General features: G+C 36.7%; 1 pseudogene; it reads right to left on the reverse strand.

Annotated features, from left to right (window-relative positions):
- Positions 1 to 2,774: 2,774 nt before the first annotated feature.
- LOC121138609 lies at positions 2,775 to 13,997 on the reverse strand (annotated as a pseudogene).
- Positions 13,998 to 14,323: the final 326 nt, after the last annotated feature.

Consider the following 14,323-nt stretch of genomic DNA (forward strand, 5'->3'; position numbering starts at 1 on the left):
TTCTTTTTCTTTTTCTTGTTCACATTCTCTTTCCCTTTCACATTCCCCTTCTCACCTTTCTCATTCCCTTTCACATTCCCTCGCTCTTTCTCTCCGTTCCTTCTAAATTTACTGTCCTTTATTGCCTTTCTCTTCTTCCAGTTTTTAGAAATGAATAAAAGTACTTTTAGAGTTAGTTCTGTGGCTCCAGTATTCAGACTTTCCCCGGCACAATGCCCAATTCTTTTAAGAAAAGGATCAAACCAACAAGGTTTTAAATATATCTGAATTTATTTGACAAATTGTACTGAAAGATTCAGAAGGCTAGATTTCGTGAGAAACCATATACTCTTCACAAATCAGGAATCTTTAATTTAGGGTTGGAAAAACTGTGTTGAGTGGCTGGTCACTGACTTCATGATATGTAAAATACACACAAAACATGTGGTGATTCTTAATAATTTCTAAAGAGACAATGGATCAATCAGCTAAAGAATAATTCTGCTTATTATCAGTATCCTTAAGTCAATGGAACAGTGATAATAATTATAACATTAGACATCTGGTTACTTGAAGGTTACCTGATGAGGATTTTAAAGTAGAGGTGGAACTCAGTCAACTCACGATACAACAATCTTCTGTCCTGTAGGTTGCCCCCTGTCCACAAGAATCTGAAGCTGATTTAGCCAGAATCTTTTTTCTTAATTGTGGAAATATCCACTCCCACCAAATACAGAAAATTTGAAAACCACTCAAGCGACAAGTACATAACAGCATCATTTTAATTTAAAAATTAAAAGCCATGTATTTATGCCCAAAATTATGCCTGTAAAACAATAAAAATTTATTTACAGTGATAGATCCACACTTACACGGATCTTATCTTAACTGACAGATGTTGTGCTAGGACATGGATCACCAACACTGGACTAACATTGCCTAAAAGCTATTTCTAGGAGGAAGAGCATGTACACCATTCACAATTAAACCAAATAACAGTTGTACCAAGACTGTATCCTGAAAGATTACCAGTGTACCACAAGATTTCTATGTGAAGTAAGGGGAAGAAAGAAAACACAACAAAAACCCCAATCAAGCAAAACAAAACAAAATCAAAACATATTTTTCCCTGAAGTTCCACTTTCAACTTCATCGAAATTTAAATTGCAACAATAAAATGTGCATTTTTCTTATTCTCAGTCATTTCAAACTTTAAGAAGCAGCCTTACCTGTTATACTTTTTCTTTTGCTCATAAACCAAACAATTGACAGAGGATTATGAAAGAGAAGCTAGTGTATGAGTCATCAATATATTCAGCACTGAACTAAGTGCACAGTCAGAGCTAATACTGAATACACTGATTGACATTAGAAAGTGAAAATTGGAGACATGGAGAAAGAGAAGTCAGACACTGAAAGAAAATAAAGGAGTAAAATCTAATTTCTGAATATCCCTAACATAATTTAAAATTTGTATTTTAAAATAATCTAGACTACATAAAACTTGCCTCAGTGTCATACTTAAGAAATTTGTTTCACAGATTTTTACATACACTTAGAGTTTTTTAATTTCTTTTGCATAAGGTCTCATTTTTTTACTTCTGTTGTTTACTATGTTACTTAAATCTGATGCAAAAACAATTTTTAGACCTAATTTTGAAAGTTTGATTGCCCTATGTAAGCAAGTGAGAAAATCTAGTCCATAATAAATGCTGTTATTCATATGTGAAATATGTTTATGTTCACAAGCAGATATATAGCATATATGCAAATAGTTTAAGAAAGACTAAAGAAAGAAATAAAGTGATTCCTTAAAATAATTAAGTAATGAAAAGAAAAGTGGTTAAAAATAGGAAGAGGGAAAAATAAAAGCTTATAACTTATTATCTCTTCAGACTCATCCGTGTTGTTAATGGACGCCCCCTGCCACGCTGACACCCTGACAGTAAGTGGTTACTTAATAAACTCATACCAAAACGTGCAAAGGTAACTGGTTTTTAGCGTTTTTGCTCTAATTTTTCAGAATATTCCCACCAGTAAGATAATGTTAAGGTAGTGAAATGCCTGACACTTAAAATAGTGAATATATTCAGAATTAATTTTTTAAAAACATTATTTCCTCATAATTTACCAGTAATATAACAAGGTTTAAAATTAATTAAAACAGGGGTGGGTGTGATGGGTGGTAAACCACACACACAACTATATACCATTTTAAGCTTATTCAGTCCTGAATCAGAATAATGAACATACAGAGATGTATTCTACAATGACAATCCACTGACCACCATTGTAACTCTCAAAATTGTTCAGAGTTTCATTTGTGCTTTTAGGCACATTTAATTTCTGGAAAAGCACTGTATGTGAGCTATGGTTGGGCATATGGAAATTCAGTGTTCAGCAGCATTTATTAATCAGCACTAATTGTCAACTTGGGATTTTGAAAGCAATGAGAAAAAATGAGATACAATATGAGGAAAAGGAACACTTAACACCATTAAGTTACGTTATGTATCTCACAGTATAGTCAAAACCAGTTACATCTCATGAATTTTGGATTTCACCACGCGAAAGCACCACCTTCAATACAAGCGAACATATACAGATGCACTGTCATTGAGAGAAGCTTTAAATAGGCAAAAACAGTGAGTAGGATTTACTATACACAAATACCAATTTCCAAGCCAGTTACCCCTTTGCATATTTTTCAGAGGGGGCATCCATAATTTAAAAACAGAAGCTCATACTTGCATCCTATTCCTTGTTACTTTCCAAGTTGAGAGTTTCATCTTGCATTAGTCACCATATGATCTCTATCATAATGGTGGGGATCAAATAATACATTAGCTTTATGGGAACTTATAGTCCTTCCATGCATCTATAATTTGGTTAAGTCTGGTAATCACTGATCTACATTTTAAAATCTCCCCCACTCAAACTAAAATCCACACAAATATAAATCTTAATTTCAATCTTAGCTCTTTAAAAAAGTTTTCCTACGAATAAAGAACTGCCCACAAAAATAAAATAAACTGATGTAGATTAAACTGTTGACTCCTAAATATAGTTTCACCTGAAATTGATGTCTCTTTTGAAATCTATGAATTAACTTCTCTTCATATTTAAATGAGATGACTAGAAAATAGTTGTCAGTGACTGGAAAATACTAAGCAATGACTGCTTTGTAAATATGGCGCTAACTATTTTGTTTCTACCTCAGTAACAAATAAGCCTATAAAAGGCAATAAATGATACTGTAATATAAAGATGATTTTCTTGTCTGTTTGCTTTGGATTCTGTAAAAGTTCTACATTGGTATCAAGGGAAAATACAAAAATACTACCTGGTGTGTGCCTCTGAAATTGCTGAACTCTCGGGATATCAAGTCTTTTTGTCTTCCTCTATTTCTATAGCATTTATATCCTCCTAGAAATAAAATAGAAAGGAATGAATATTTATTTACATACATTAAAAAAAACAATGATGATTTAGCATTTTGTGCAGATATTAACACAACTAAGGAAAAACCGACCATCTTGGCATTAAAATCTGATCTAAAATTAAATAATAATAGTAATAAAATCCCAAATCTCACAACTAGTACCACACACATAAAATCAAAGTTTACAATTCAAATGAACCATGGTGATGAGTGGGTAAGGAATCAATGGCACCACTGGAAATCTATGGAAAATCTTCAGAGAATCCCACAAGGCTTTTTTTATAAACAGTTCACATTGTGATATAATTAAACTGTCTACATATTTACAGAATACATTAATTGTGATATTTTCTTGACTTAAAATTATAATAAAATGATTTCCTTAACCTTAAATCCCTCGTCTATCTCCTAAAACATCCACACTTTTCAATAGCCCAAATACTGGAGGGGACAGGAAAAATGTGTCCTAAGAGTGGCAGGATTGGCCAAGAAGTCATGGTCACAGCTGTAGTCCCAGCACTTCGGAGGCAGATTCAGGGGATCACTGTGAGTTCAGTCAGGCTGGTCTACAATGCAGAGTAACCCTATCTCAAAAAAAGCAAAGCAAAACAAAAAATAACAAAAACAAAAAGCAAACTAGCACAACTATTTCCATATCTGTAAAATATAAGAAATAATAATACTTAATAATATTCACCAATTGATATGTATTTGAATGCACAAAATCAAATTGGTCTATTCTATAAAAAGATTTGTCGTTGGGCAGTGGAGGCTCAAGCCTTTAATCCCAGCACTCAGGAGGCAGAGGCAAGCAGAGATATGTGAGTTCGAGGCCAGCCTGGTCTACAGAGCAAGTTCCAGTACAGCCTCCAAAACAATACAGAGAAACCATGTCTTGAAAACCCAAAAAAAACCAAAAAAAAACAAAAAAAGATTTGCCTATGATTCTTGCTAAAGAACAGTATTTCTATAACTTATCCTATCATTATCAATTACTTTTCTCCTTCCACATCAATAGGTGAGAAAAAATTCTATTTTACCTAATGCCTGAAAAACTCTATGAACTACCCCTTAATAACAAATATGTATAGTTTACAACACCTTTTTATAGGGGGGTTTGTGACAGGGCTTCTCTGTGTAGCTTTGAAGCCTGTCCTGGAACACTCTCTGTAGACCAGGCTCACGTCAAATACACAGAAATCCACCTGTCTCTGCCTCCCGAGTGCTGGGATTAAAGGTGTTTGCCACTACCACACAGCATTAGTTTATAGCACATTTCATGACATAAACAATCCCTGACCTTCTAAAGGAACACTGTAGTTTCTCAGGAGAATAAATATTAGACATGATGATGTTGGAGAACTGGAGAGAATGCTCAGTGGTTCAGAGCACTGGATACTCTTCCAGAGGTCATGAGTTTTATTTTGCAGCAACCAAATAGTAGCTCACAAATATCTAGAGTGGAATTTCATGCCTCTTTCTAGCATGATGTCACACAATCAATAGAACCCTCCCATACATAAAATATGGTGAATTGTAAAAAAAAAATAAATGATTGTTGTCAGAACACATACATCCACCTTCTTTTCCTTCTTCTTTCTGAGGTGAGAGTCAGACTCCTGTGAGGGGGCATTTAGCTCACTGGAGTATTCATGTATTAAAACTTCAGTGGCCCCTTTAATAATCTGGTTTCTTCTCTTTGTTTCTTCATCTAAGGCTTCTTCATCAACATTAGTGACAGTCTCTGGTCTGGAAATCTTAAAAACCAAAACAAATTAGGAGAGAAAAAACATTATTCCAAAGAATATGAATAGGCCAAAAAGGGAAAAATACTAGGTAGGTATAGCTATATATTTGGAAATCCACAGAACAACTTGGGATATTGGTTCTCTACTTCCATCCATCACATGGATCTCAGGAATAAAACTTGGGTGCTCAGGCCTAGCAGCAAATTTCCTTACCTAATAAGTGACTTAAAGAGCCCAGCTTCTACAATTTTAATTGTTTGGCAGAAACATGTACATGGCCAGAAATGAGATGCACTCCCATAATCCCAGTACCCAGGATGCAAAAGCCAGTGGATCTCTGTGAGTTTAAAACCAGACTTTTCTGTATATAGGTTCAGAACCAGAGTTACAGAGTGAAATCATGTCTCCACATGCTCTATATGATATATACACTTCTTTCCCTCTGAGTCACACATGCAACACCATTAATAACAAAACCTAGTAAAGAAAGGTGGTGCACACATTTAATCCCAGCACCAAGGAGGCAGAGGGAGTTGGTAGTGTATCTCTGAGTTCAGGGCCAGCATATTCTACAGAGTTCCAGGACAGCCAGTGCTACACAAAGCAACCATGCCTCAAAAACAACTGAACAAAGAAACAATCAAAACCACACATATGACTTGTTTAATATTTCTCAATATTAGACAATAATGATTTAAGAGTAAGTTTCTTATTGGCCAATAATGGTTGGTGCCTGTATACACAGCACTGGGGAGACAGGATGTGGGATTTGTGGGCAGTAGGGATTACATGAGACCTCATCTTCCAAAATGTCTCAAAAAATAGGATGACTCTGCGGAGGCTACAAATGAAAGATGAAGAATTTAATCTCCACTCAAAGTTAGGAGCGGTGACAAAGATAAACATTCCTAAGGCAGGATGGTAACTACCGGGCAAGCTTCCCTTATGTAAGGAGAAACTCTCTAGCAGAAATAAACTGTCTTCTAAGATATACTTAATTTATTTAAAACTAAAACTAGAATTTATACTATGGCATTCATGAAAACTTTGACTTCCCCTCACTTGCATTTCAAACTTTTTTCTCAAAACATGGGGAAAAATAAGAACAGAAGGAAAAAGCATGAAAAACCACATGTACAAAGGCATTTTCCTACATCAAAATTACACACATACATATCCTAAAAATCAATTTGCAGGCAACAAAAACCATGCTTGTAGAGCCAAGGATATATATGCTCAGTGGTACAGAATTTGCCTAAGGTATCACCCTGGATTCAACCATTAATATATCAAGAGGAAAAAGAACTATAATGTTTCACATAAATGACAGGCTCTTGGTCACAACACATTTAACTCTACTGAAGTTGAATTTCTTGCTTTGTGATTACTTAAGTAATTATAACTTAACCAATTATTTCATAACAATCAGTTTCTATCATTGAAATATATTTATGTACATCGTCAATAAGCTCTATATTAATCAACATTTAATTTAAACAAATTCTTATTCAGGACACTGACACTGTTAGAAAGTATAAATCACAAATATTTAAATCAGAATGTTGTCCATAAACAATTAAGAACATACAGTAAGAAAAAGAGGGTTATTACAGGTAATACAAGACATAATGACAAAGATAAAACCCACACTATTAAGAGTTTTTCTTACATTTCTCAAACCTTCCTCTTCATCCAATCTTCTTGTAGCCAATTTTCTACTTGGCATCTTAGATAAAGACAAGGTGCTTTATACAGGACTGTAATTAAACTATTAAAGTTATTTATCAACAATATGTAGTAAAATGTAAATATGGTGACTGCTTATTTTATTTCATTTGGTTTTTATGAGACAGGGTTTCTCTGTATTGTTTTGGAGGCTGTCAGTACAGCGCAGCCTCGAACTCACAGAGATCCACCTGCCTCTGCCTCCTGAGTGCTGGGATTAAAGGCATGCACCACCACCAGCCAGCAACTGCTTATTTTAAATAGGTAAAATAAGGACAATAAGGTCTTCAAATTTATACACTAGTCACAAAATTCTCAATGATATACTATGCCTTTCTGAAAGTTTTATAGGAAAAGGAATGCTCCAGTAACACTTAGGTTTACATTTACATCCCAAGTCTGGAGTGTTTTGTTTGTTATTGTTTTTGTCAATACCAACATGCAGCCCAAGCTGGCCTAGGACTTTGCTATACTGTCTCAGCCTCCTAAGTGCTGAGATTACAGCTATGTGCCATCAAAACCAACTCCCTGAAACCTGACCTCTGATATCTAATGCTACACTATCAAAATATCCATTAGAAAGCATATTGTTGGGACATGCATGGTCCTGAAGGCTTTAGTCCCAGCACTTGGGAGACAGGGACAGGCAGATCTCTGTGAGTTTGAGACCAGTCTGATCTACAAGAGCTAGTTACAGAACAGCCTCCAAAGCCACAGAGAAACCCTGTCTCAAACCCCCCCACCAAGAAAATGGAATACGAGCTGTAAATTCCAAGGCCTGCTAATATAAAAGTAACTCACAGACTCTAAATTACCATCCAAACAAACTGAAAATTGAAGAATCAATATAGCTATATGGCAGAATTACAACCATGAAGGATTTATAATAAACTAATTCAACTAAACCTTTCAAATGGCTGATTGCCTCTCAAACTCCTTTTTAAGAAGGAATGGAGGAGGAATGGAAGGATGGAAGGAAAAGAGAAAGAGCGAGTGAGCAAGCTAACAAAGGCTCAGTTACATATCATAGCTGATTGCTCATTATGGTTGAAACAAACATAAATTAAAAGAACATGGAAGCAGAGCAGTTAACTTGAGTCAGAAAGGTCATTCATTATACAGGTTGCCAAATCTGATCCAAAGCTCTTGATGAATTCCAAAACAGTTTCCCATTTCCTAATTTCAACTTCTGTCCCCAAATCCAAAATGCATATGAGCCGGGCATTTGTGGCACACACCTTTAATTCCAGGACTTGGGAGGCAGAGGCAGGTGGAACTCTGTGAGCTGGAGGTCAGCCTGGTCTACAAGAGCTAGTTGCAGGACAGCCTCCAATGCCACATAGAAACCCTGTCTTGAAAAAATAAGAAAACATTAACTAGATGAATTTGGAAGCAGTTATGTGAAGATATTAACTTGGAGCAAATTTATCTACCAGGATATAAAGTACATGGCTTTCCAGAAATTATCTGTACTTCAAGAATCATCAGTTAATCTCATTATTTTGTTTTGCTTTCTAAAATAGGTGCTAGTCCTGGCTGGCCTGACTTAATAGACAGACCAGTGTGACATCATCTACCATGCTCTCTCCCTCCCACATGCTTGGATTAGAGGCATTCACCATGCACACCCAGCTCATCAATTCATTCTTTTAATTCTATGTGTGTTTTATCTACATATATTTGTACCACTTCCAAGCCTGGTGCTGGAGTGGAGAGGACAGAAGATGGTGTCAAATCCCCAGAATTAGAGTTACATGCAGATTGTGAGCTGCGTGGTATGTGCTGGGAATCAAACCTGAGTCCTCTGCAAAGTTTGCCAGTGTCAGTAAGTAACCTGTGAGCCATTTCTACAGCCAATCAGTTTATTCTAAAATGGTGATTCACTACAGTTTGAAACAATCAAACAGGTTCATCTATCTCTACTGATTTATTGCTGAGGGGACAGAAAGCAGCAAGTTGGGCATGGACTAGACTGGTTAGCTGGAATGAAATTCAATTTTAATAAATACCAGCTTTAAAAAATGGAAAGAGCTGGGTAGTGATGGCACACAACTTTAGTCCCAGCAATCAGAAGGCCGAGGCAAGAGGAGCTCTGTGAGTTTTAGGCCAATCTGTCCTACAAAAAGAATCCCAGGACATCCAGAACTGTTACACAGAGAAAGCCTATCTAGAAAATAAATAGATAGATTGTTGGATGAATGAATGAATGAGGAAAAAGTCTAAACAACCGGACATAATATTTTCAATCAATTTAGTTAGGAAAAATTCTTCACTCCTTTCATACAATTTCATTTTCCTCTTTGACTCGTTAAAACACTTTTATCTTTCTTCTACCTCAGAGTCTGAGGAAACCAAGAGATAACCACAAAATTACTCTTATTCAATTAAATGCTCATTCATTATTAATTTGGAAGACATTATCCTAGGTTATAGTGTGGGTTCAAGAACATAGCTAGTGAAATAATTTCCCCTCATATTGAAAATCAGAGATATGAAAGGGTACAGAATGTGAGAATCAGACAGGGTGTGATGGGCTGTGAGGCAAGAGATGGTAAATATTAGAGACTACATATATTTGTGTAGGGGGAAAGAGTATGGGAAGACAGGATTTAAAGACAAGACAATAAAAAATGATAAAGGTTATTGTGTGAAATTTTTTTCCAAATTGAAACATTCCATCCTGAAGGGATGCTCCTTGAATAGGACATTTAAAAACTGAAGATAGATTCAGGAAGTCCTGAAACTCAAGATTCTCCTGTCAGAAAAAAAATCCAAGAGTCCCTCTCATATAGAATAAAGTTGAGTTGCAAGAAGTCTCTCACAGGAGAAAAGCTAGAAAAAAACCAGTGTACTTCAGGTTTCCCAGGTTTTCTGAGTTGTCACTAATGCTGGAACAATCCTTCATGATGCACCTATCTTTGAGTCATTTCTGCTTCTGAAACCCCTCACCAATATTCCTGTAAGTAACCCTAATAAATCTTATTGGGTCACCAAGTTGATCTTCAGTGGTTAGTTGTAGGTTTGGTATCTGGAGTAGACGGTGTGTGTCTCTCCAGCAAATTTTAGCAAACAGCAGCTATATGATATGAATCAAAAGACATGTTATTTATAACTGAATAGACAAAATTTTAATGATAAGCATAGATTGTCAATAAGGACCTAAAACATCAAGTAACAAAACAAATAGTCTGTGGGCTGGTGCCACCAGATCACTCAACATGAGAATGACCCTACCACAATAATTTATGACCTCAGTTTGATCCCTGAGACCCACATTATACAAGAGAATTTCCATGAGTTCTCCTCTGACTTCTACATGCACACATCCACATCTATACACATATCTATACACACAAGTAAAACCAATAAAAAAATATTAAGATACAAAAAACCAAAAAAAATCAATATCCAATAAATAGCACAATAACATCTGACTGTAATCCCAACACATGGGGAGGTAGAGTTCAAGGTCATAAAACACAAGGTGTAAGCCACCCTGGGCTACATGAGATCCTACCTTAAAAAAAGAAAGGAAAAAGAAAAGAAAAAAAGCCAAAACGGCAGCTAGAAAGGTAACTCAGGAGTTAAAGGTACTTGCTGCGCTGCTCTTTATAAAGACCTTGTTCAGTTCAATTCCCAGCACATGTTAGTTCACAACTACTTATAAATCCAGTCCTAGAAGATAATAACATCTTCTGGTTTACATAGGAAATATACGCAAATGGTGCACATATACACACACATTCAGTCACCAACACATGAATAAAAATAAATTTCTGAACACAAAACAAAACTCCAAGAGCTACGCAATACAACAAAACCTGATTATTATGCAAAATAGTACTCAGTAAGGAAATCCAAACCACTAAGATTGGGTCTGACCAACAAGCAACAGTAATTTTTCCTTATGATATATACAGAATGTGTCAGTGAAATTATTTAAGTACTAAGAATTCAAAGAAAACCAGAATTAATCAGATAGGAAATGTGTTTATTAAAAAATTCTTTTTATTTGATAGTTTCATGTCACCCAGACTGGACTCAAATTCCCTGTATAAATGAGCTTGAAGTCCTGCCCCAACTGCCTTACTTCCCAAATGCTGGGGCTGTACCTTCATAACTGGCTTTAATCCTGCTTTTATGAAATGAAAATATTCTCATTAAAGGTATACTCATGAGGTGGTAGAGTGATTGCCTATTATACAGGAGTCCTGGAGTCTACCATAAGCACTGACAGAAAAAAAAGGAGGGAACAGAAAATCATATTCATGCACACAGAAAAAAATATCTTCAGTAACATGAGGCCAAAACGTCTACAGTAAAGGACTTGAGAGGTCGTGAAACTTAACTTCCTTAAATTTGAGATTTTATGTAAAAATTTAAACAAAAATATAATATACAGTGCTTTTATAAGGGAGGTTAAGGAAGCTATATATATATCTGGAAAAATAATGAAAGTTTGATGAGAGCAAAGACTGTTTTCATTGATGGGAGGCAGAAAGGAAGACAAAAGAAAAAATGAACAAAATATATACTCAGGTTTAAGATTTGTTTTGTGAAGGAGACAATAGATTCATTACCACACAAGACACAAAATCCTCCTTTGTGTTTATTTAAAATAACAATTAGAATGAAAAACAAAAAATGGCATAAATAAAGTCACCCCAATACATTAAATAGTACAACTTATTTTTAGACACTGTAAAACCCGATCAGTGTGTGTCTATAAGAGGGTAACTAATGAACATTGGGTAGATTAAAATATATTTTATACTTACTTACAAAGCTGCATTAATGAATTAGCTCTGATTGTAATAGTCTGTATAAGTGTTTTCTCTGGCAAGTTAACCTTGTCCAGCCTCCATTACAACCTTCATCCCAACCTGGAACAAGCAAACCAGCAGTCATCCACCCTCTGTGGTTAGATAAAGCACTTATCTACAAACTATAAAAATACACTCCTGCAGGCATCACCATCCCTGACCTCAAGCTCTATTATAGAGCTATAGTCCTGAAAACAGCTTGGTATTGGCACAAAAATAGACAGGCAGACCAATGGAATCGAATTGAAAATCCGGCTATTAACCCACACACGTACAAACATCTGATCTTTGACAAAGAAGCTAAAAATATACAGTGGAATAAAGAAAGCATCTTCAACAAATGGTGCTGGCATAATTGGAGACTGGCATGTAGAAGAATGCAGATCGATCCATGTTTATCGCCATGCACAAAACTTAAGTCCAAATGGATCAAAGACCTCAACATAAATCCAGCCACACTGATCCTCTTAGAAGAGAAAGTGGGTGGTACCCTTGATCGAATTGGTACAGGAGACAGCTTCCTGAACATAACACCAGTAGCACAGACAGTGAGATCAACAATTAATAAATGGGACCTACTGAAACTGAGAAGCTTCTGTAAGGCAAAGGACACAGTCAGCAAGACAAAAAGGCAGCCCACAGAATGGGAAAAAATATTCACTAATCCCACATCTGACAGAGGGTTGATCTCCAAAATTTACAAAGAACTCAAGAAGCAAGTCCCGAAACACCAAAGGACCCTATTAAAAAGTGGGCTGCAGAACTAAATAGAGAGTTTTCAATAGAGGAGTCTACAATGGCTGAGAGGCACTTGAGAAAGTGCTCAACATCCTTAGCCATCCGGGAAATGCAAATCAAAGCAACTCTGAGATACCATCTCACTCCTGTCAGAATGGCTAAAATCAAAAACACCAATGACAATTTATGCTGGAGAGGATGTGGTGAAAGGGGGACACTCCTCCATTGCTGGTGGGAGTGCCAACTGGTTCAGCCACTTTGGAAAGCAGTATGGAGATTCCTCAGAAAAATGGGAATAAACCTACCACAAGACCCAGCAACTCCACTCTTAGGCACATATCCAAATGATGCCCATTCATACAACAAAGATGTCTGCTCCACTATGTTCATAGCAGATTTATTTGTAATTGCCAGAACTTGGAAGCAACCTAGATATCCCTCACCTGAAGAGTGAATAGAGAAAATGTGGTACATCTACACAATGGAGTACTATTCAGCAGAAAAAAATAATGGAATCATGAGATTCGCAGGCAAATGGATGACACTAGAAGAAACCATCCTGAGTGAGGTAACCCAGTCACAAAAAGAGAAACATGGAATGTACTCTCTCATATATGGATTTTAGACGTAGATCTGGGGAGTGCCAGCCTACAATCCTATGTCCAGAGAGTCTGGGAAACAGAAACTTTATTTAGTGGCTGATCGAAAAAGAGGCAGACTTTCTTGGTTAAGTACTGAGCTGAACTCAAGAAAGTTAGTAACAGAGATGGAGGACTGATGATGAAAGGGATTAAGACTGGGCTGGTTTAACCCCCAGAAACAGCTGACCAGACAAAGGTTAACTCTTGAATCCCAGGCATCACCCTGGGAATCCAGCATGGGACTGATCAAGACCCCCTGAATCTGGGTGTCAGTGAAGAGGCCTAGGAAATCTATTGAGCCTTGGGCAGCAGATCATTACCCATCCCAAGTATACACACGGACTTTGGACTCCCATAGAACAATGTGAGGTGCACTCTCAGCCTGAACTCTTGGGGAAGGGTCTAGGCCCTGCCCTATATGAAATGACAGACTATGCACACCCCCCATGTAGGGCCTCACCCTCCCTGAGGAAATGAGGGGATAACGGGGGGGTTGGAGGGAGGGCAAGGGAGGAAGGGAGGGAATGGGAGAGGGACCTGGAACTGACTTGTGAAGCAACCTTGTTTCTTATCTAAATTTAAACTGGAAATTAAAGTTTAAAAAAATACACTCCTGCATAGTCCATAAGCACATATTACAATAATGATCTTGTGAGTCCCCATGTTAGACTTATTGCAATATGAAGTATTCTCACTGAACCAGCACACCCAGACTAGATAAGATATTGCATACCCCATTAGAAGCCTTCTTCTTTGCTTTCCACTCATCCAATTGTGCCTTTGTCTTTGCATCAACTTTGACAAGTAGCTTCATCTCTCCAATCTGAAGGTCATGCAATAATCTGAGAGCACAGAAGGTAGATTCAGACTCTTTATACTCACAAAATCCAAAGGTAGCAATAAAAATTGTGATAAATATTAAGTTATAAAAAGTAAAAATACAGCAAAGTAAAATGAATAAAGACATTAATTATGAGGGTACTGATGTTATTACTCCAATCCTTCTCTTTAGCTCTCTAATAACCATTTCACATTTAACATCTGTAAACCGACTGAGTGTGTGTGTGTGTGTGTGTGTGTGTTATGTAAATAAAAACAAGAGGAAAGGGGAACTGCACAGAGCTCCCAATCCCGGCGGGAGCATCAGGTAAACAGGCCAGCTTCCCGGCCTGTGTTCCAGAGCCTGCAGATCGCCTGGGAACTGCACAGAGCTCCCAATCCCGGCGG

Source organism: Mesocricetus auratus, unplaced genomic scaffold (assembly GCF_017639785.1).
Source record: "Mesocricetus auratus isolate SY011 unplaced genomic scaffold, BCM_Maur_2.0 contig_12760_pilon_obj, whole genome shotgun sequence".
NCBI classification, from domain to species: domain Eukaryota; kingdom Metazoa; phylum Chordata; class Mammalia; order Rodentia; family Cricetidae; genus Mesocricetus; species Mesocricetus auratus.